The 24,331-nt window shown below is 41.8% G+C and overlaps 1 long non-coding RNA gene across 4 annotated transcripts; it reads left to right on the top strand.

The window, feature by feature from the left end:
* The first annotated feature begins 605 nt into the window (after window positions 1-605).
* Window positions 606-23,536, top strand: LOC109197686 (uncharacterized). Of its 4 annotated transcripts, XR_003216863.1 has the most exons (11): window positions 606-738; window positions 7,030-7,132; window positions 7,244-7,379; window positions 9,261-9,382; window positions 9,944-10,006; window positions 10,171-10,264; window positions 18,766-19,033; window positions 21,702-21,811; window positions 22,128-22,308; window positions 22,399-22,888; window positions 22,969-23,536. It is a non-coding gene; the product is annotated as an uncharacterized LOC109197686 (long non-coding RNA). The 4 variants fall into 4 exon arrangements; XR_002058795.2 differs by lacking the exons at window positions 606-738; window positions 10,171-10,264 and having other exon boundaries at window positions 6,651-7,379; window positions 22,969-23,535; XR_002058799.2 differs by lacking the exons at window positions 606-738; window positions 10,171-10,264; window positions 18,766-19,033 and having other exon boundaries at window positions 6,651-7,379; window positions 22,969-23,534.
* Window positions 23,537-24,331: the final 795 nt, after the last annotated feature.

Here is a 24,331-nt window from a genome sequence, read left to right as displayed (position 1 = left end):
TACTAAACACTTATGCAGCCATAGCTGGACTCGGTGGGCCGATGGTGATTTTGTTTTTTCCGTAACAGTATAAACAACGAAAGGTGGTGGATTGGCCAGATGCTGGCAGACGTGTAAAAATAACTCAGCTGTTTGGTGGTGGCATCACGGAGCTTCCACAGATTGAGTAACATTAGCAAGAAGTGGAGGCCAGCAGGTGGATGAAGGAAAAGGGGAGGCAGGAGGAGGACAGACCCGAGGCGGCCGAGTCTCAGGTGAACTGAAGTAAGTAAGTAAGGTAAGAAGTTATGACCTGCAGTCTATCTGGGTCAGATATAAACCAAGTTAGTGTAATTTATTTGTGTGCTGACTTTTAAGTCTTAAATACTGTACTCCTGCTAGTAGAATGGTGTTTTATACGTACATTGTTTCCTTCTATATGTTATCGTTTGGTTATGTTATGATGCGTTGTTAATGATGATTATTAGTGTGCTAATCGTGAATAAGCTAGTGTAATGGAATTTCTTTTACTTATGTACTAATCACATTATTTTATTGTATAATGCCTTGGTGCCACTGGATTTTAACATGTCTGACACTCATGCTTAAGACAAATGTGGGGGTGTAGTAAGGATGTTGGGGGAAACAGGAACTCCAGAGGACCAGTCTTTTGTCTCTTCCAGGACTCTGGGAGGTAGCAAGGGAGTGTGAACCTTAAGGTGTGAAACAGCTGTGTACTGCCTTTTGTTCCTGGAGAAGGTATTTAACTGAGAGCCATGCTAGGCTCAGTGAGAGTCTGCTGACCCTGCCCCGCGGTCATGCAGGCTCTCCACAAGCTTGTTTGTCTGTTCTCTGTGTGTTTGGATTAAAGAATGTTAGCTACCGCTCATCTGCAGGCTTTATTTAAGTGGAAAAACTTCCACAACAGCTAGTAAGCTTGAAAATTAGCAGCCATGTTAAGCGGACTTCGGTGATCAAGTTCGTGTGTGACTGTTTGGAATATGGCTTGCACTACTTTTAAGAAGCAAGCTAAAGGGATGTGTTTTAAAAAAGGTGCAAGGACCTAACTCAGTGAGCGATGTGTGTTCAGTGTACAGTAAGTTGTCTTTCATGTTGTGCATTTGAACTAGCAGACTGTACTGTTGTTGTTTAGGGGCTATGAGCACACATGGGCTGTGTCCCAATCCAGCGACCGCACGTACGGCGCGTAACACAATGTAGCGGAAGTGAGAGGCTTGTGAAATGGGACGGGCTAGCCGTCGTCGCGCTGCTCAGGTTGCCTAGCAACCATGATACTAACCGCGAGAAACATTTCATACAGCTTTGTGTGACAGAAATGAAGGAGAAAAATGTTTTGTTGGTCATTCATTTTTGTCATGACATTGTTGTGTGCACACCTTATTACCAAATTAGGCAGAGCACTCTGAATTAAATCAGGACATAGAGCACGGTCTTTATCTGGCTTTATTGAACACTGTCGATCTGACAACTAGCCACCTAACGGGCCGCACTCGGACAACAACATCCGGTTCAAAGGTCATCCCCTTAAGACATAGTCAAATATCAATACATGACATCCCCCTTTTCCTTAGATTCAAACTTCAGTCTTAATAACTTTGATGTCCTTTTTTTTTCTCAACATTGAACATTCTTTCTTGTCTTACTTTCTGACAATGATATTTTCTAACTGTCTCACCAGACGTACTCTTTTTTCCCAACATATACATGTACACATACACATTTGAACTTGCAACTTGAAACTTAACCATTTTAAGTTACCTCTTCAACTTAACATATTACAGTTTATTTCACCACAAAATCACGAAACCTCTCAGGTATCTTTTTAGCCCTCTGTGATCTACTTGATCTCTCTGGCCCCTGTGAGCCCTCTTGTGGTGTTGGAGTGAAGGTGTCAGTCTTTGTGGGTGTTTCATCTTCCGCCCTTTCAGGTATAGTGTTTTGTTCGTAGTGTCCTTGTCTGGTCTCGTTTGTCTCGTATTTCTTCACATGTGTTGTATTCCGGTGATAGCGAGCTCCTGTTGGTGATTCAATAATGACTTGGTTTCCAGTTCTGCTTACAACTTTGTGTGGTGTTGCATTGAATGGTGTTGTAAACTTGTCCACTTTGTCTTGTTGAACCAGCACTATGTCTCCCGTGTCCACTTTTGAATACTCAGCTCCCCTTCGTTCATCAGCAGAAATCTTTGATTTTCCTTTCTGTTCAGCGTCTCTGTCACGCACGTCCAACTCCGTTGTTTTTGCCTCACTGATGTTCGGTAACTTTCCTCTCATTTTGCGGTTGAACAGGAGTTCTGCTGGACTTTTGCCCGTGGTTGGATGTTCAATGCTGCGATACACTGTCACATATTTTCTTAGCTCTCGCTTCCAGTCAAGTCCTTCGGCTTGTGCGATCCTGATTCTTTTCATCAATGATGCATTTTGACGTTCCACTTCTCCATTTGCTTGAGCCCATTTTGGTGTAGTTCTTATATGTTTGATTCCATTAGTTTCACAATATTCTCTGAACAACTCAGATTTGAACTGTGGGCCGTTATCAGATTTGATGGTAACTGGTAGCCCATGTCTGCTAAATATACAGTCAATAGAGTCAATGACTTTTTCAGCAGTTGTAGATGACATTACATCATACTCATAGTACCGACTGTAGTAATCTACCAGCACAAGTATTGAGTGGTTCGAAGGTAGCGGTCCCAGTAAGTCTACCGCCACATCTCGCCATGGTCCATCCGGTAAAAGTGTGTTTCTCAGTGGTTCAGGTGGATCTGGTCTGGCTACTATTTGACATCCGTGACAAGCTTTACAAAATTTTTCTGCAGCTTTGTCCATCCCTGGCCACCAAACATTTGTTCTGAGATGTTGTTTGGTTCCAACAATTCCTAAATGTCCTTCATGAGCTAGTGACAGTGCTTGAGCTCTGAGGTTTTCTGGCAATACAATGCGAGTTCCCCGCAAAACTATGTAGCCGATGACACACAGTTTATTTGCAATGGGTGCATATGCTTTGCATTTTTCAAAGTGTCCATTTTCAATAGCTTTTCGCACTTCTGTTAATTCTGAGTCTGTAGCAGAGGCTTCTTCAACCTCTCTTGTTGTGAGTGCTTTTGGAGTAGCATTAACTGCAACAAATCTCACATATTCTTCGGATTCATGCTTGTGTACCTCTTTTGACGTGGTGTCAGAGAGCAGTCTTGACAGTGAATCCGCAATGTTTTGTTTTCCCGCAATGTGCACTACTTTAAAGTCATATGGTTGCAGTCTGAGAACCCATCTTTCTATGCGTGCACAAGGTTTAGATCTCTGGCTGTATATAACCTCTAATGGCTTGTGGTCTGTGATGAGGTCAAACTTCCTGCCATACACATATGGATGTAGTCTCTCACATGCCCATACCAGTGCTAGGGCTTCTCTTTCTGTTTGAGAATATCTTCGCTCACAGTCTGTTAAACTCCGACTCACGTAGCACACTGGTACCTCTTCTCCGTTCTGTATTTGTATTAGCACTGCGCCTAAGCCTACAGGGCTTGCATCTGCTATGACTCTGGTTGGGGCTTCTTTGTCAAAATATGCTAGGGTACCTGCTCTGGCTAACTCAGTCTTTAGTCTTTCAAATGCTTGCTTTTGTTCTGGCCCGAATGTAAACATAGTTTCTTTTCGAGTTAAACGTCTAAGTGGTCCAGAGAGTGTAGCAAACTGTGGTATGAACCTGCTACTGAAGCCTACCAGTCCAAGAAAGCTTCTCACCTCAGTAGCATTCTTCGGTTCTCGGGCTTCCACCACAGCTCTCACTCTTTCTTCAGTTGGGCCGATGCCTTTCTGCGTCAGCAGTATTCCCATGAACACAAGTCTGTCCATGTTGAACTGACATTTCTCTGCGTTTAGTGTCAGACCACAGTCAGAGAGTCTCTTCATCACAGCATGCAGGCGCTTATCATGGGTTTCCTGGTCTGGTGCATGTATGATTACATCATCTGAAATGTTCTCAACTCCTTCAATGCCAGCTAGTGCATTGGCGATCTCATGCTGATATTGCTCACTAGCTGATGAGACTCCAAATATCAGCCTTTTGTATCGGTATACTCCGTTGTGCACTGCAAATGTAGTTATCTCTCTTGACTCCGGGGTGAGCTCTAGCTGATGGTATCCCCACTTGAGATCGAGTTTGCTGAAGATTGCAGAGCCGTTTAGTCCTTGCAAGATTTCATCCACAGTGGGTATGGGGTATCTTTCCCTGATTATTGCCTCATTTGCTTTTCTCATGTCTAAGCACATTCTGATATCTTTGTCACATTTCTTTGGGAGTACCACTACCGGATTTACCCAAGGTGTAGGTCCTTCTACACGTTCTATGATGTCCATGTCGATTAGTTCATTGATCTTTTTCTCCACTGCATCCCTCAAATGATAAGGTATGCGCCTCAGCGGCTGTGCTACTGGTTTCACATTTGGATCAACGTACAGGCTGATCTGTTTGGTGTTTAGCTTTCCTACTCCTTTGAACACTTTTGGATACTTTTCTTTAAGAGTCTGCTTTAAATCTGTGACAGCCGCCACATTTTCACCTATTTTCAACACTCCTAACTTTATAGCCGTCTTTTTCCCCAGGAGTGGTTCACCATTACCTCTAATCACAATAAATTCAGCCTCTTCAGTTCTGTCACCAATCTTGATTTCACATCTGAATGCACCTTTAACTGTGAGTGCCTGTGCTGAGGAATATGCATATAAATTCCTCTGCTCTTTGGGTACATATGAGTGACATTTTATCTTTTTATCTTTTAGCTTTTCCCATATGTTCTCTCCCATCACATTACTTGTAGCTCCAGAGTCAACTAACATTTTCAACTCTATTCCCCCAACAGAGAAGGTAAGTTTCTCAGGTACATTATCATCATTTACAGTAAATGCATAATCATCTTGTTCAACAGCATTCACATTTTGTTTCTTTTGTCTTTTTGTACGACACATTTTTGAAAAGTGGTCCTTACCATTACACTTGTGACATGTTTGTCCTCGTGCTGGGCATTTGGGATCTTTGCCCATGTGGTCAGTATAACCACACCTGTAACACTGTCTGTCTGTTTTATTATCATCTTTCATTTTTCCTTTCGGTCTGTTGTTCTTCTCTTTCTTTGCTGTATAAATCCGGCTGACCGTGTCCTCTCCTTTCTTTTCCCCGGCGACGCTCATCGCCGCCATTTGCTCCTCCACGCGTTCACAGTGTGAGGCCACCTCCAACGTGCGAGTTAGGGTTAAGCCTGGACCCTCCTCAAGCAGCTTTCTCCGTACATATTCAGAAGTGCATTTACTCAGGATAGCGTCCCGTATCTGGTTATCATTGTCAGCTTGAAAGTCACAGTCTTTTGCAGCTCGCCTTAAACGTGTACAAAATTGTTGCACAGTCTCACCTGGCGTTTGGGACAATTTGTGGAAAGTTTGGCGTGCGTATGCTGCATTCACTTGAGGAACAAAATAAGTGTTGAGCGCAGTCACCGCAGCGGTGTAATCCTTTGCCTCTCCCGTCTGTGGTAGAGTGGAGAAGACGTCCTGCACATCCTGTCCGGCCAAGTGCAGTAGAAGAGCACGTCTCCGCTGTCTGATCGCGTCCGTAGCATTATCCGTCAAAATAAGACCTTTCCCATCAGCAAACAACTCGAAGGATGTTAACCACCGCGTCCATCTCGGTCCGAGCGTAGCTGGATCAGTGTAGCAGGCGAACGGTTGAATACCTGTCTTTTCCATGTTAGCCCACAAGTTTTCGCTAACACCGTGCCGCCACTGGGTCTACTTCTCACAAAAACAAATCCTTGTTTGTGTCATCCTCGTCGCCATTGTTGTGTGCACACCTTATTACCAAATTAGGCAGAGCACTCTGAATTAAATCAGGACATAGAGCACGGTCTTTATCTGGCTTTATTGAACACTGTCGATCTGACAACTAGCCACCTAACGGGGGCCGCCCCTGGACAACAACATCCGGTTCAAAGGTCATCCCCTTAAGACATAGTCAAATATCAATACATGACAGACATCACTTTGATTAGTTGAGGCTGAGACCACAGGACTGTAAAACATGATTGTTGGGCTTCATTTCTGTACAACAGTCATTTTAAGATTAGCTAGTAAATAACAATTAGCTCATGTTGTTCATGAGACTAAAGTCATTTAACTTTGGTAATGTAAATATAATATGGCCAATATTATATAGAGAAGGAGGATTTAGTGTTTGTGTTATTACGAGTGCTAAACAAGAAGAGTCCCAGATGGTCCAGTGGACACGTGTGACTCCTGTGATTAAAGCATCTTTCTTTCAGCTTAACGAGTGAACCGTCAGCTCGTTCAAACACACGTTAAAGTCCGTTTGGCTCGACACCACCGAACAGAGGCAGCAATATAACATAGCTAACATTAACAGTGCAGTGAATCCTGCTTGTGCCGTCATATTCAGGACTGCAAACCGAGCAGCATCACTGACTTTCAGCTTGTTGTGTTTGTGGATATATGACTGACTTTAATTATCCATAAAATCATCACATTCTCTGTAAGATTAAGGTCGACTATATATATATTTAGAAGTAGAGGCTTTAAAACCAAGTTACCGCTGAAAGTACAAACATCACTAATGTCATATAGCTTTGCCGACATGTGGCTAACAGTAATGTTTTAATGTTCTTAAACATTCGCACATAAATAAGTGCGAAAGTTCACTCTTCGGCCGCTCCGCTTCAGCACTCTGCTGTATTTTTCGGCAAAATTATCCACACCCAGCACTGCACTATGAATTGTGGGATATGTGGGACCACGAAGTGTACAGCGGACCACACTTCAAATTTGGGGAAGTCGGATTGGGACAGCCGTCGTCACGTCGCTGTGACGTAATAGGTCTCAAAATGCTTACTCAGGAGCGTGCGGTCGCTGGATTGGAACACAGCCAAGGTCTGTAGCTGTGTCAGAGCAAGCTTGTGTGAGCCAGCGGTGATATGTGTACACGCTGTAGGCTTTTAAAATACTCATGTGTCATTCTCCTGCCAGCAGTGGAGGAGACTTTTCTGCTGAGGAAGAGGCCGTGCTGTCCTGCCGTCCTACTGGTGCCATTGAGGGATCAGCGGCTGCTATATATCCTTCTCGACCTCGAGTATTTGGACTGAAGGACTCACAGACACGTTTCATATTTAGCTCTATAAAAGATTTTAAAAAGATTTTTTTAAAAATATTTTCCTGGCCAGCCATTTTCTTATTCACACAGGCTGTATGGAGACCTTTTGGTTATTGCCACAGACGCTTTCTCTTACTATGGATGGAGGATGTTGCGGTTTTACAACCCATGGACTGAGAAAGGACTCAATAAGTAACCTGTTCACATATTCCAGGGTTAAACACAAGTGAGTCTCAATTTGATATTAAGTGAAGTGTTGGGAACTGATGCCAATATCTCCCTGTTTAAATCCCATTCATGTAAGGGACCCTAATTTTATCCTGCTACAAACATATTCACCCAGTGTTGTTTAAGTGTCCTGTAAACTACACATGTAAAGCGGATGTGAGAGAGGCTGTGATGAAGTCCTGGAGTTTTTAAGGATGTACGTGCTGCAGTCCAGAATATGTATATGTTGGACACAGGTGGTAAAGTGCTGTCACACCCTGAATAAACTGTGCTCTGTTCTTTGGTAAGCGACATATTTGTTACATAATCATATGGATTATCAGAGGGGAAGTGCCAGTTTTAGAATACTAGAGTCCAAGGTTAGGTGCAATAATATTCAACCGTAATATTAGCTTATAACTAGGTCTTGTCAGTTAGCCGGTGTTGTGTCAAAAAGTCATGTCTGCCATAAACTAATTCCCGGTATTTGTCAAACACCAGTTGATCATATTTAAACTGCTGTAGACAACTTTTTGGTCTATAATATGTGAAACATGTCAAATGTATCCCTCATGAGTGATATTGAGTCATCTTGTGCCACAAACAACATTCCTGTCACAAGGTAGAAGCTGCAACCATGTTTTGGCAGTGATTTTTACTTCTTATTCATTCATTTGACATTACTGTTTAAAAAAGTCATTTTAATCTGGCCAAGAGGACAGCAGAAACTGCAACTAATATAATAATAGTTCTCTAAACATATTTTAAGTGGCCCAAAAGGACTGGATTGGTTTTAATGTAGTTACAATAACACAGAGTTATAAATATACTTGAAGAAATAGGTAATTATTAAATGTGTTATATACCCTTTTGTAAATCATGCTCCCTAAAGTCTGTTTACCAACATAAGTAAAGACACTGGAAATCAGTTTTTGTCAGATGATGACTTTTTGGCACAACACTGGAGGTGAAGCAGGTATGATCCTTCATATCTGGAGTCTGAAGGTGCAGACATAAGTTCAGACATCCCTGGATGTTTAAGAGTTTACAATTTCTCTGGTTCATTGGCTTTAGTCAGATAATTCAGTAATCACTCAAGATTAGTTCCCAAGTCCTCCTGAATTCAAATAACTATTCAGGGGATTGGGCGCTGTGCTTTCCCACAGGTGAACTCAGGTGAAATGAAAGAAGTAGTGGATGCCCTCCTCCTCTGGCACAATGATAACTCAGAAAAGCTCCTTGGAGTAAGGAGATCAGGTTCAGAAGTGGTTCTTTCTAAGAATGTATATCTGTATTTATAAATGACATCCTAAGGATGAGTAATGCTTAAAGAATGAAGAATTAAGCAGTGACCAGTGACATGTTTAACAATGTGTCATTGTTATCTGCTATTCTATGTTTGTCTACGAGTACAAGATCCTTTTTTCTATCAAATAACCTAAAAATGACTGACTGCACCTTTAAACTGAAATAAACCAAGATAAGCCAGCAGTCCACAGGAAATAATGTGTGCACTGTGTCACTAAAGTTATTGTCACTGCAAATGTAAAAGTAAACATAAATGAACCACAGAGGAAGTGACATGACTTTGAGGACAGATGTGATCAGGTGGAAAGTGCAGGAAGCTGACTGATGTCCATCTGTGGCTGCATTAAATGTTGGCCTGTCCTGTATCAGGCATTCAGGATTTTCTCTGATGGCCATTTAGCTCTTATGGCATGAACTTGCTCAGTGCATTATTATTGGCTTTTCTACAGTCTGATATTTGTTTACTAATTGATCGATACAGTGTTAAATAAGTGCATAAATAAGATGTTAAAAACCTCATCATCATATCAAACATGATCGATTTGGGGGGAGTTTGTTTGGCACATGCTGACTGCTTTGTAATTATAACCAGAACAGGAGGCGAGAGCAGAGAACAAGAGTGCAGCAGTTTGGTGAAAGGTGAAGAAGAGGTGAGCATCCAAAAGACGAGCAAGAGGACAGTTTCAAAGGAGACATCACGGCACAATAAAAGCTGTAAGAGCAGAGATTCATTCATATTTTTACTATTTTTCCTTTAGCTTTTACTCCCGCTGCTTACAATAAATCAAATATAAAGAACAAACAAGAAGAACTCAAATTGCATTGTTGTTCAGTATAATTCTGTGACGTCAACCTTTAGCTAACGTATAACGTTTGACATTTTATATAAATGTGAATATAACAGATAGTCAATAATAATAAAAAGGTGTTACTGAGTGAAACTTCCAAAGTCTGGATTTAGCCCCAGTGTTTTAAGATCCCAGCAGCGCTCGTATTTATGGCCACATTGTTCAAAGAGACGAGCTTTCTGGGTGCTGACTCAGGGGGACCACTTTAGTTCATTGAAACTTTAATGCCAGTTTAGTTTAAGACATTAAACTGGACACGTTTTGAATCAAATTGATAATAACAGAGCGATGCAACAGTGTTAGTGTGACGCCCTGCATATTTGAAGGATTGCGATAAACCTCCGTTCTTACTGAATCTGTAACATTGCCTTAATCTGCCTACATCATTTTTAAATAGTTTGTGTTGTTGTTGTGTCACTGTGCACAGAGAAACTCACCTGATGTAGTGGTAAGGCGTTATTCACCACTAGATGGAGACAACCTGGCACAGGTATTTTCTCTACACACTAAATTTCACACTGAAAAGCCTTGGTGGGAATTTTTGTTTACATAGAAAGCAAAAGAAAAAATGTCTTGAGGATCTTTGCAGTGTTTTCAAAATTGTGCTTTTCAGATACTATTAAATTCCACTCTTTTGAATTTCTTTGGCGACAGAGAAAGACGGACTCAGAGTGGTCAAGCTCAAAAAATGATCTTTATTTTTACATTTGTGGAAATGGAGACCCGCCACACGAACACACAAGCTCAGGTCTGGATTCTTTGCCAGCTAAATCTGCATATATATTTCTGCACTGCGTCACACCGACACACAGTTTACTTAGCTTTTTGTCTGGTTTCCTGTATTTTATTAATACGCCTGTGCAGCTCTGCACTAAAACTTGCTGTTCTCTGCAGCAGCATGCAGTTTCCTGTCAGTACTCTGTGACATTGTGCTCAAACTGGCGTTCTCCCAGTCTGGCCTCTATAAAACAAAATAAACAGAAAATAAGCATTAAGAATATATATTTATTTCCTAACAATACACATCGAAACTTCACACAGACAAACACACACACAAAACAACAAAATATGTGAAATTGCATGCTCGTCTCATTTTGAGAATTTCACCACTTTTACTTTTCATGGAAAATAACTTGTGTTATTTATGACATGATATCATTTAAAATAACTTTGTCAGTGAATGGCTGCCACATAAGTATAAATCTAAATCATACATGTGGGTAGGGCTGCATAGTCAGTAAAAGTCACCAAGGCTCTGCCGAGCTCCAAACCTCCTCTGCCACAAACAGAAGCATCAAAAATGTGCGCTGGGAGCTTCATGGCATGGATTTCTACAGCCAAGCAAATCTATATGTGTGTGGCCAAGAACCTTAGTCCATGTAGGGTATCTTAGCACAGTTTGTGTCAGTTAGGTCAGCTAGTGGGAGGGCAGAGAGGGCAGACTTTACAGTATTTTATTGTAGAGTGACAGGAACTGCCTATGAGCTTCTAATCAGGCAGAAGTATTGACAGAAAATATATCAAAGGAAATACATTGATGAAAATCAAAGAAGAGAAATATTTATGTGATGTTCCATTTTCCTGAGAGCTGATTGGCTGTGATGACTCCTTCAAGTACTACATACTACTACTTTGTCCTGCTGGCTAAGCCCGCTGTCTGTTCTCAGGCCTCCTCCTGTTTCACTGGCATATATCCATCACCAGAGGGCTCCACTGACCTGCCTGCTGACATCAGAGCACACCCCTGTGTCATGTGACCTGTCCCAGGCAAGTTCAAAGGCAGCTGTGGTAGAGAGAGCAGGGAGTTTAGTAGAGCACCGGAAGGATGAGGTGGAAACAGGAAGTGTGTAGATTCAGTGGACGTGGCATCCTCCGTCTGCCTCCATGCTCTCTTTACTGGCCTCTAAAATCACTTCTAAAAACATCTGCTGTAGCTGCTTTTGTTTAAATGTTTAGGATTTAGAATTCAACTTTACTGTCATACATGTCTAAATACAGGGTTACAAAATACAGTTTGCATCTAATCAGTAAGTGCAATAAGAGCAGATTATATACAGTAAGTTCAGTAGAGAGCAAACATACAGATGTACTGGTCCATACAGATAAGGGTAGTATAAGTGGGGAAATAGTCATGAACAGAGAGACCAAACATACAGCTGAACTACAGACAAATGTATAGCATACAGATGTTTTATATTGCTGTACAGACAGGCAGATTTACAGGTGTACTATGGACAAATATACAGATGTGCTACATATATACAGATGTATCGGTGTGAGGTAAACAGATCTACAGTGCTATGAATATATCTACAGCAGTGGAAGTGTAGCTCTCTGAACAGACTGTAATAGTGAACAGTGTAGGCACTATAACAGAGACTCTGTCAGTGTCCTAAACTATAGCAGTAACCAATGTGAGCATGTGGTGAATGTTGAGAATGATCATGGTCACTGGGAGGAGGAGTGTAGAAGGGTTCAGTGAGTGTGGATGGAAAGGTTCAGCAGGGGGCTGAGTTCAGTAGGGTGACAGCTGTGAGGAAGAAGCTGCTCCTAAACCTGCTGGTTTTAGTCTGAAGGCTCCTGTAGCGCCTCCTGGAGGGGAGGAGGAGCTGGAGGAGTTTCTTGGCAGGATGAGAGGAGTCCCTGAGAATGATGCGTGCTTGGCATAGACGTCTCTTCTTGTGGACATCCTCAATGGCAGGAAGTGGAGTCCCTGTGATGCGTTGGCCTTGCGGTCAGCAACAGAGCAGTTCCCACACCAGACTGTGACACAGTTGTTCAGGATGCTCTCTATCGTACAGCGGTGGAAGTTACCCAGTATGTCAGCAGACAGGTGGTTCTTCTTCAGTGTCCTCAAGAAAGAGAGGCACTGATGGGCCTTCTTGACCAGGCTGGAGGTGTTAGTTGACCAGGACATATTCTCAGAGATGTGGGTCCCCAAGAACTTGAAGCTGGAGACCCGTTCAACAGCTGTGCCATTTATGCAGATGGGGACATGGGTGTCTGTCTCCTCTCTCCTGAAGTCCACAGTGAGCTCTTTGGTTTTGCTGGTATTCAGGGGCAGGTTATTGTCAGCACCACACAGCTAGGTGCTTTACCTCTTCCCTGTAGCAGACTCATCATTGTCACTGATGAGACAGTCACCGTGGTGTCATCTGCAGACTGGGTGATGGAGTTGGATGCATACCCAGGTCTGCAGTCATAGAGGAACGGGCTCAGCACACAGCTCTGTGGAGTGCCAGTGTGAGTGTGATGGTGGTAGAGCAGTTATGGCCTGGCCTAACATGCTGGGGTCTGTTGGTGAGAAAGTCCATGATCCAGGTACAGATGGAGTTGTTGAGTCTAAGATCCACACGTTTGGTGACCAGCTTGGAGGGAATAACTTTACCTGTGGTGAGCTGAAGTCAACAAACAGCATTCTTACATAAGTATTGCATAAATATCTGAGTACACGTTGCAAGAAACTGCATTCCCAGATCACATCCAGTGTGTGCTGGAAAATTTGCAGCGATTCTACAAAAATGTTCCACATGGTTGTTTTTGTTCTTCCTACTGGTGATGATCCAGTGGGGCTCCAGTCACTCCAGGCTGGTGGTGCCACAAAACAGACTGCAAAAACACCTGTGCGTCCATGACTGATCCTGCTGCTTCACTTCTGTATGAATTGATCTTTTCATGACTGTTCACTTTGGACAAGCAGGAAACAGCTGACTTGTGGCTTTGCAGGAGGATTCCCTTTAACAACAAGAGCATGCACACAGTTTGTTTAGGCCACCATGAAGAGCTCACATTGTAAATCACAAAGAGCCAGTATATGATACTGCAGCTTCCACTCACTGAGACAGGATGGCTCGTAGGAGGTGATTACACTCTGCTTCATTTGGTTCCAGTTCAGGTTAAGGGACAGAAACTGGAAACAAATGTTAGAAAAATATTTACTGTTAGAAAACATTCAGTGAAAACAATATCGATTTTTGTGTTTGGCTTCAAATCGGAGTCTCCAAAAGCCAGTCAGACAGTAGAGCTGGTATAAACAGAGAGGAGATGAAGCTTCTTTTAGACAGAGGAAGGAAAATATTTAGATTCACTTAAAAGGATAATTCTCTATTTTTAGCACTTTCCACTTTCATGCCATTAAGCTCTAATTAGCTTCAATTTCACTTAAGATACATGAACACAGAAAAGTAAGAGTGTGATTCTGGCAAAAGATAAAATTTCTCATTGTTAAAGGTCCCTGCTCACTGACCCCTCTGTCTCTTAACTGCTGTATATGTGCTGGATTATTTGGACTACATTGCATTGTACAGTTAGACTGTGATTGTATCTGTGGGGCTTAGAGACAATGACATTTGTTCACACAGTGGATTCATTTTCAAAGATCAGGGAGCTTTAGGGCTGGTCTGGAGACATTAACTGGCTCTAGGTGACAGAAAGTGCTGCAAGGACTGAGAAAAAACAGTATTAATTTGGTGCACATTATGACAGCTGGGATTTATGTGTGTGTATATTATGTGTTGAGGTTTTCTCTTTGTGACTGAGGTCCTTACTGGCGGTGAGATTTGTGTTGAGCGTGCAGTGCAGAGTGATCAGATGTGCTGTTCCACAAACAGGATGTTTTTATTGTAGTCACTGTAGCAAGTGAGATCTGTGAGAAATAAACCAGGAGAGGTGGAAGGACAAGATCAAACAACAGATCCTTAAGTCCATGATACAATCAAAATGAAGAGAAAAGGCTAACTGTGTGGAAGGCTGAGATACTCGTCACTCTGCAGACGAGCAGCAGAGACAGTTCAACAGGCCACAGAGTATTTTCCCAGAAGTCTCGGGGATCATCGAGATGTTTTCTGGCAAAACAGAGAGCAGCCTTTGTTCCTCTTCCTCAGCAGGGTTTCCATCTTACAGTGTGATTTAGCAGGTGGGGGACCCTAAAATCAGCTGCAGTGGCTCTTTGTAGAAACTGAAATCAACAAGATGTAAGCAGGTATTTGATGAGCTGTCCTGGCTGATTTCCACCCTCTGACAGTTCACTGTTTCCACCGTCTTTTTTCTACATGTAAGCATCACCAGCTGAAATTCATATTCATCTCTGTTACTCTTGATGTAACCACGAGCACCACAGCCATTGTGCATCAGTTCTTTACTGTAAACTAACCTGATTATCCTGCACTAACCTGCAGAGGACTTTCATGTGCTCTTTAAATAACACAGTTAGTTTGCTTTGCAGCGTGTTTCACAGTATGAGAACGTGAAGACTTACCTTTAAATATAAGCTCTCCTCTTCCTGCCCTGTATTCTTTCTCCATCTCTGCGTGAAGTTATCTCAGACTCTTTTCCCTGTGTGTCCCTGTGAAATACAGCAACTGGACCTTTAGCTGCAACACACTGTGAGACAAACTGCACAAAAACAGTTTGTGTGTTTGCTGATGTTTGTTGAGCTGATAGAAACGTTGCATTTGAAATGACCTGCCACAACATGTTACTCCCTTTATGCCTGATCGTCTTCTGTAGGGCTAATTAGATGCTGAAGTACTGCAGCCACAACTTATGGACACCTGCAGTCGTTGCAGAGCTGTGCCAAAAAACCAAAACCACACAGCGGCCCACTTGGACCCTTTACTATGGCACACGTCATCTATGTGTGCCATAGTAAAGTTAGTAAAGTTATGTGACATCCCCTGGTGATTATTTCAAAGAGGACGGTACGCTCAGAGTGACAGAAACAATGACCCCCTGCAAATTTGTTAAACCAAAAGTAACAACAAAATGTCAGGAGTCCAAAGTACAGATATTTGTTTCAGAATGTAATGAGGAAAAGTAAAAAAGTACTCCAGTAAAGCACAGATACCTGAAAATTCTACTTTAGTTCAGTAGAGTACAAAGTATTTGTACTTTGTTACTTATCCCTTGTGATGAACCTTAACTGAGGCGAGTGAGTCGTGCAGCTCTTTGTTGTTCTGGGCTGTTTTGGACCTTTTGGATGCGTCGTGGCTGGATGCCCGGCCGCTCCGAGGAAGGTTTCCATCTGTGGATAATGGCTCTCACTGTGGTTTGGTGGAGTCCCATAGCTTTATAACCCTGTCCACACAGATCTCAATTCATTTGTTGCTGAATTTCTTAGGATGCTGGCATGAAGTCTGGCTTTGGAGGAGCTTCTGGTCTGTGACACAAACAGTTCATTTATCTTAATAATAAACATTTTCATTTACAAAAGTGCATTCTGTGTTTACTTGTGTTGTTGTGTAATATTTAGATGTGATGGTCTGAAACATTTAAGTGTGACACTTTTTCACACTATGGTATATTATTTTATTTTTGATATATTTCTGTCTTTTTTTGGAGCGATCATGATCGGCCACCTAGACCAAAAATGCCAGGGCTGCTTTCTGTCAGTGTGACATATTTAACTGTTTTTCTACATGATAATGACAAAGCTGCTGTGACAGAAATCTGTTGGCACGGCCAACTTAAATCGTAAGAAATAAAGGTGTAAAAATATAGAAAAAAGCCCTGACAGCAGTTTTTTCCTTTTGCTTTTTAAACTGTAGTCGTGAAAAATCCAGAAATTTCTGTAGCAAAAAGTGGAAAAACAAACTTTTCTGTTATTTAACTGTTATTTGCTTGACAACTTTGCGTAGCATGAATGGAAATAAAGGAGGTTTTTATTACTAGGAGAAGCTGTAACACTTATAAAAACACAGTTAAAAGACCAAATTCATGCTTGTGCTGGTTTGTCCTTTCCTATCCCTTTGATCAGTTCTGCACTCAGCTTTGCAGTCTGTCATTGAAATGCTGCTCATTTGACATTTTTGCTTGCTTCGTCACTTTTTCTCCAACACACTAGCTTTTAAATCCCCCGTCTCTCTGCTTCCCTGGCCTGCATGATATGGTCCCTGTCTTTGCATGTGATTGGCTGCATGGTGTGCAGTCAAAACCAGAGTCAGAAAGCCAATCAGACAATAAAGTTGGTATAAACAGAGAGGAGAGCAGCCATAAAGAGAGGAGCTGAAGCTGAGTGCAATACCTGCACCAGACTCAGCATGAGACTAAAAAGGTGCAGCTTGAACTGTCAGGCAAAATACTCTGTATGGAATGAGAATGGATGTAGGAAGAATGTAGGAATGATTAATGGAATAATGAGCAGAATTAATAGATTCACTTGAAAGGATAATTTTCAGATCATTGCCATTAATAAGAAGCTGTACATAGTAGTTCGCCCTGTGCACTCTTTAATCTTTAAAATTAGTCAAGAGAAAATTATATATGGTGGTTTTGCACGTCTCCTCTATGTGTGCGTTTTAAGCAGGTTTTAATGTTTTATCTGTTATATCAGGTGTGTATTTATACAAAATGAAGTTATTTCAAACAGCTGATCCAATATTTAATGTTGCTTTATCCTGACACTATGGAGTCTTACTGTTTTTAATTGTGGAGTGGAAGGTCTGCTAGTTTTTTAGACTGACTGTTATTGATAGTGTCAGCTTTGACTGAAGGACGTCTTCTTTTGCGCATGCGGGCCGCTTTGAGCGTTCACACTAGAGCACGTTTGCTGTTGCATTTTATTTGTAGTGTGAACAAGCAGACAAAAAAATCGGATTTGATCAAAAAATCGGAATTGAGCATCAGGATCTGCAGTGTGAACGTAGCCTAATTTCAGCTAAAGCACACACAACTCGCTCTGTTTAGACCCAGAGCAAACAGTATTGTGTGACTGATGGCCCTTAATATAAAGACTTCGGACTTTATGTTTCCCAATTTTTGCTTTAAGTTAATTTGTTATTTACATAATAATGTAAATAACCTAATAATGATCCTTATTGCTGTTTTAGAGGAGCGCTGCTTCAAAAGAGAAAGTGACCCAGATCAGATTTGAAAATATCGGATTTGTGCCGTTCACACTGTCACACCATGATCGGATACGGGTCGCATAGGGTCAAAAAAATCGGATTTGATGCACTTTCGCCTGCAGTGTGAACGTAGCCTGAAAGGTAGCAGCAAACTACTGTGACACGAGCTTTCACAGTAGCTTTTCTAACTTACTAGTTAGTAAGTCTGTAGTTCCTGCCTTGTTTAAACCATTGTGTTAGTAATTCCAGCTTTGTTTCCGAGTCCTGCACTTTTGGTCTTCACTCTGACTGCCACGCACAGTTATTAAGACAGTCACATTACTGTGGACCTTTGACCTCTTCCTTAAGGTCAAATAAGGGCAAACTTTCATAAAATGCTTTTTCATATTTAAAACTATGCTTAAAATTCTACTGCCTTTGTTTGCATTTTCATTAGGAAATAATAATACAGATTCTAAATATGACATTGGCCACAAAATGTGTTATTTCTTCAAAGAAAGTATTGTAAAGCCAAAGAATACATCCAAAATATAAGAGTATTCTGGTGAAAGCAAACGATCCCCAGAGAATTAGCTGCCTCGGCAGAGAGTTGCTCTGAGTGCTTCTTTCTTTAGACAATAATTCTGATGGCAAAAAAAAAAGACTGTTTTTAGCCTGAATGAAGGTTTGCTTCTTGTTATTTGAGTCTGTTGTTCTGAATTTGGCTCTGCTGACTAATACAAATTAATCTTGCTTAAAATGCATTTAGATAATCTCTTCATGTTTTTGATTGCACATATAGATGAATTTATATCAAAATTAATTAAATAGCTAAAGTGTTACGTTCTGTTTGGTTGTAATGAAGTATTTTAAATTAATGTTAAGTTAAACACTGTAATGTCATTTAATGTCAAAAAAATCAAACATTTAAACATTATTTAAACATAACATAAACATTATTGTTTTTTCCACTTCAGTAAAATCTGAATGTTGACTTCACTGGAACAAACAGGTTTTATCTGCTCATGCTGGCTGTTTCCAGTTAAAGGGGAGAACAGAGTCCCATCACTGATGACTGATCACTTTCTGCTCATAGTTTTAGGTTTAGTATGATTTTATTAGCTATAAAACTGTCCCAGTTTCATTGAGCGCTGAGGATGAACCAACACATTACCGTCTGTGTGCTTAACTGGTGACAGATTAAAGATAAGAGATCTGTGTGTGCTGATGTGTTAACTTTAAAAATATGCCGTCTGACTGCTCAGACTGAGTCAGAGTAAAGTTCACATGCTGACGTGTGGAGACATGAAACCTTGTTGTAGCTGCAGGTGTGAACACACTGATCCCAGATCAGCTCTGCTGTATTTGTAACATGAACACTTCTGCTGCAAAGCTTCAAATGTTCAGCATGTTTCTCTGTTTCCAGTCTATAGATCCAGTCACACTTTCTACCTTCACCTGTGCAGTAAAGACTGAGAGCAGAGCTGAAACCAACCGTCCAATCAGGGAGCAGCATCAACACCTGAGCTTCATTCAGACTCTGTTATTGAAGATGTTGTTGGTACAAAGTTCATCTGCTGCTCACATGAATCCATGAAAGATTTATTTCACTGAGTGTTTCTTCAAAGCTCATTTCAACCTGTTGAAGTCATGAATGAAAGTGCAGACTGAGAGTGGATCACATGATGTTTAAGGTGAGTCATGTGACATGTTCAGTATTGTCACACATGTCTAGATTGTCCCTGATATCATAACTGCTCAAACACTGATGATTATATTTGAAGAATTATTACTGATGGCAGCAAAGTTTGAATGGAGCTCTCTGTCTGTGCTGATTTGTCGCCCTCTGGAGGTCAAAACACAAACTGCATGATGTCACTGTAACCACCACAGTGACAGGAAGTGTTTGTAAATGACTGAAACACTGAAATGATGCTAACGGCTGTCATTAGGCTCACTGACAGCAGTGCTGATGTGTTCATGTCAAACACTGGCTCAGGTCAGACTCCCTCATCCTTCTCCACAGCCACACAACGACATGTTTAAGAACCAGTGGACTTTCCAGTATCACATCTGTTAGCTTGGTGTCTCAAATGAAAGAATAGATGTGGATCTGTGTCAGAGCAGCTTCTTCCTCCATGGATGTCCACGAGCATCAGTCCAGCTGCTTTAATTCAATTCAATTCAATTTTATTTATATAGCGCCAAATCACAACAAAAGTAGCCTCAGGGCCCAGCAGAAGATGGAAGAGGAGGAGGATGGATCAGTGTGTGACGCCCTGTGACTCTCACTGATGCTGCCCTCACATCTGTTTTCCTGTTGGATAAAAAAGGGGCCACCGTCTGGCATGTCTCGTAGTCTGTGTGACATCCCTCGTGTCATGTCAGGTTAAGTGTTTTCAGGATTGTTGTGCAGTTCATGTTTAAGTTATTCATGTATTGCATAGCCTTCTCATGCACTCTGCACAAGGTTCTAGTTTAGTTTCGCCACTGCCCTTTCTGCTTTATGTTGCCCTGTATCAGCCATAATACAGGGAGTGCAGAATTATTAGGCAAGTTGTATTTTTGAGGAATAATCTTATTATTGAACAACAACCATGTTCTCAATGAACCCAAAAAACTCATTAATATCAAAGCTGAATGTTTTTGGAAGTAGTTTGTAGTTTGTGTTTAGTTTTAGCTATTTTAGGGGGATATCTGTGTGTGCAGGTGACTATTACTGTGCATAATTATTAGGCAACTTAACAAAAAACAAATATATACCCATTTCAATGATTTATTTTTACCAGTGAAACCAATATAACATCTCCACATTCACAAATATACATTTCTGACATTCAAAAACAAAACAAAAACAAATCAGCGACCAATATAGCCACCTTTCTTTGCAAGGACACTCAAAAGCCTGCCATCCATGGATCCTGTCAGTGTTTTGATCTGTTCACCATCAACATTGCATGCAGCAGCAACCACAGCCTCCCAGACACTGTTCAGAGAGGTGTACTGTTTTCCCTCCTTGTAAATCTCACATTTGATGATGGACCACAGGTTCTCAATGGGGTTCAGATCAGGTGAACAAGGAGGCCATGTCATTAGTTTGTCTTCTTTTATACCCTTTCTTGCCAGCCACGCTGTGGAGTACTTGGACGCGTGTGATGGAGCATTGTCCTGCATGAAAATCATGTTTTTCTTGAAGGATGCAGACTTCTTCCTGTACCACTGCTTGAAGAAGGTGTCTTCCAGAAACTGGCAGTAGGACTGGGAGTTGAGCTTGACTCCATCCTCAACCCGAAAAGGCCCCACAAGCTCATCTTTGATGATACCAGCCCAAACCAGTACTCCACCTCCACCTTGCTGGCGTCTGAGTGGGACTGGAGCTCTCTGCCCTTTACCAATCCAGCCACGGGCCCATCCATCTGGCCCATCAAGACTCACTCTCATTTCATCAGTCCATAAAACCTTAGAAAAATCAGTCTTGAGATATTTCTTGGCCCAGTCTTGACGTTTCAGCTTGTGTGTCTTGTTCAGTGGTGGTCGTCTTTCAGCCTTTCTTACCTTGGCCATGTCTCTGAGTATTGCACACCTTGTGCTTTTGGGCACTCCAGTGATGTTGCAGCTCTGAAATATGGCCAAACTGGTGGCAAGTGGCATCTTGGCAGCTGCACGCTTGACTTTTCTCAGTTCATGGGCAGTTATTTTGCGCCTTGGTTTTTCCACATGCTTCTTGCGACCCTGTTGACTATTTTGAATGAAACGCTTGATTGTTCGATGATCACGCTTCAGAAGCTTTGCAATTTTAAGACTGCTGCATCCCTCTGCAAGATATCTCACTATTTTTGACTTTTCTGAGCCTGTCAAGTCCTTCTTTTGACCCATTTTGCCAAAGGAAAGGAAGTTGCCTAATAATTATGCACACCTGATATAGGGTGTTGATGTCATTAGACCACACCCCTTCTCATTACAGAGATGCACATCACCTAATATGCTTAATTGGTAGTAGGCTTTCGAGCCTATACAGCTTGGAGTAAGACAACATGCATGAAGAGGATGATGTGGACAAAATACTCATTTGCCTAATAATTCTGCACTCCCTGTATAGGCTCACCTTTTGTTATAGATATTTCTGTCTCTGTGCCTGTGTCCATACCTGGGTCCAACACACACACACCTCCGCACAGTCTGCCTCAGCCGATCGTGACACAGTTATCAGCCCCATAACTGTGGCTCAGATTGGCCCTCCTGCACCTGCTAGCAGGCTCAGTAGGTCGTTATCACCAATTCATGAGCCGCAGCGCTGTGTCTCAAAAATATTATTTCTCTTATCGACTTGAAACTATTGACATGATCTTTATTTTAAAACAGGTGAGCAGATCCAGTGTATGTCATCAGTGAGCTGGTGAAAAGATGCCAGGACAAGAACATCAGCCTGAACTTCATATACGACACTGTGTGTGCTGTCCTCACATATACATGTCAGTATCTTCTTTTACTATATGGCACAAGAACAACATTTCCTGTTTATAAAACACTGTTTGGTGTTTATCAGACAAACACCCACATAGCAAGCAGGTCTGGCCCGGATCTGGTATCAAGCCGGCACTGCTGGCTGACTTCCATAAGACGTATGTCATCCAGATACGGGCCAGGCCTGGCATAGATGCCACTGTTTATGTGACTGCATGCCATATCTGGCCTGATTGTGCTTTGGGTTATGTGGCCCAGGCTCATAGAAAACAGGTCTTGGGAGGAGGAAGTCATCAGATCTAGGTATACATATTTCTGTTATAGAAGTGCAGCTCCTTCAGAGATGGGACAAAGAGGAGGTCACCAGCCTGCTGAGGCCAAGTTCGATTTGATTTTCCAGTCAACGCTGAGAGACCTTGACCAGGAAGTCAGAGGTCAGCTCTGTGAGCAGGAAATGAATCAAGGAAGAAGGATCGCTCTACTCAATCTCAAAGAAAATCTCCTGGTACTTGTTTTATAGCTGTTATTTATATTCATCATGGCCATTATAATGATGAGCCTTTTGATATTAACAAGCATGTTTTCATTGTCACAGAGAGGGAAACGTTGTATTTTTTGCGTCTCTTCCTCACAGTAAAGATATTTGTACTCCTGCAAAGAAGATTCTGCAGGTAAACTGTTGATGGGACAATAAACAAATTTCACTTTGCAAAATGTTGTGCAGGGAGGTTGTGGTTGCTTCTTAGACTACCATGACCTGGATGACTGAGAACCTACGCAGACACATTCTGAAGGAAGGGCTCCACACTTATTGTACTGATTTAACTGTGTTCATTGTCATCTAGCAAATTTTGCTTTAATGTGTCTCTATCGACAACACAAAGCATTTTTTTCACTATTTATAAAACGTAGAAGACTTAAAATATATCTGCAGTGCTTGGTGTAAATTCAGTGATTCAAGCCGCAGTTGGTTGGAGTCCAACAGTCTGCAGAGGCCTCCACAGTCCACCGTCTTCACATCACAAGGACAGTTTCCACATGTCTGTGACGTCTCCTTGCACTTGTACTCATGCCTTGATGAACAAGTAGGTAGAGTTCAAATGTGGGTTTTCAGTGACTTTATAAGTACAATTTACTGTTACTGCTGCTGTTTGTGTTTTGTCAGGTTTGTTTCATGAATATTTCTCAGACAGAAGAAGGTGATATTCCAACAGAGCTGAAAAGGAGAGCCGTCGATGCCTTACATTTGAAGAGCAGAGCAGCTGAAGAAAAGCTGCGACTCCAACGTGAGATGGACGCTGTGACTCATCACCTCCACCAGCAACACACTGACCTGCATTCATCCATAGATGACACTCAGGACTCTGGTTCCACAGCTGTTCCTGTTCACAGCTGCATCCAGTTAGAGAGGAAACTGTATAATGCAATGATGATGTTCCAGTGTCCTGCAGATGGCGTTCTTGCAACGCGTTCAAAGAGCCGACACTTTGATGATGCTGCTCTGCTCAACTTACTGTTAGCCTGGGTTGGACTCTATATGAGCAGCTTCTACTCTGGTTTCACTGTTAAATACACTTGTTTGATTTCACTTGGAAAAGCTGAAAAATAAATATTTTATTGCAAAATTATTTGTTGGTACATTTCTTGAGGGTCAAATATCTTGTTTGATTTGAGGAATGAACTGTTAAGGTGTTAAAAATGAATCAGGTTAAAATATTTCAATTTCAATTTCAATTTTATTTATATAGCGCCAAATCACAACAAAAGTCGCCTCAAGGCGCTTTATATTGTACAGTAGATAGCACAATAATAAATACAGAGAAAAACCCAACAATCATATGACCCCCTATGAGCAAGCACTTTGGCGACAGTGGGAAGGAAAAACTCCCTTTTAACAGGAAGAAACCTCCGGCAGAACCAGGCTCAGGGAGGGGCGGGGCCACCAGCTGTGATTGGTTGGGGTGAGAGAAGGAAGACAGGATAAAGACATGCTGTGGAAGAGAGACAGAGATTAATAACAGATATGATTCAATGCAGAGAGGTCTATTAACACATAATGAGTGAGAAAGGTGACTGGAAAGGAAAAACTCAATGCATCATGGGAATCCCCGGCAGCCTACGTCTATTGCAGCATAACTAAGGGAGGATTCAGGGTCACCTGGTCCAGCCCTAACTATATGCTTTAGCAAAAAGGAAAGTTTGAAGCCTAATCTTGAAAGTAGAGATAGTGTCTGTCTCCCGAATCCAAACTGGAAGCTGGTTCCACAGAAGAGGGGCCTGAAAACTGAAGGCTCTCCCTCCCATTCTACTTTTAAATACTCTAGGAACAACAAGTAAGCCTGCAGTGTGAGAGCGAAGTGCTCTAATAGGGTGATATGGTACTACAAGGTCATTAAGATAAGATGGGGCCTGATTATTTAAGACCTTGTATGTGAGGAGCAGGATTTTGAATTCAATTCTGGATTTAACAGGAAGCCAATGAAGGGAAGCCAAAACAGGAGAAATCTGCTCTCTCTTTCTAGTCCCTG

The sequence above is a fragment of the Oreochromis niloticus genome, linkage group LG16, assembly GCF_001858045.2.
Source record: "Oreochromis niloticus isolate F11D_XX linkage group LG16, O_niloticus_UMD_NMBU, whole genome shotgun sequence".
NCBI lineage: Eukaryota > Metazoa > Chordata > Actinopteri > Cichliformes > Cichlidae > Oreochromis > Oreochromis niloticus.
The sequence above is the reverse complement of the archived record's forward strand: the minus strand, read 5'-3'. Positions and strand labels throughout refer to the sequence as shown.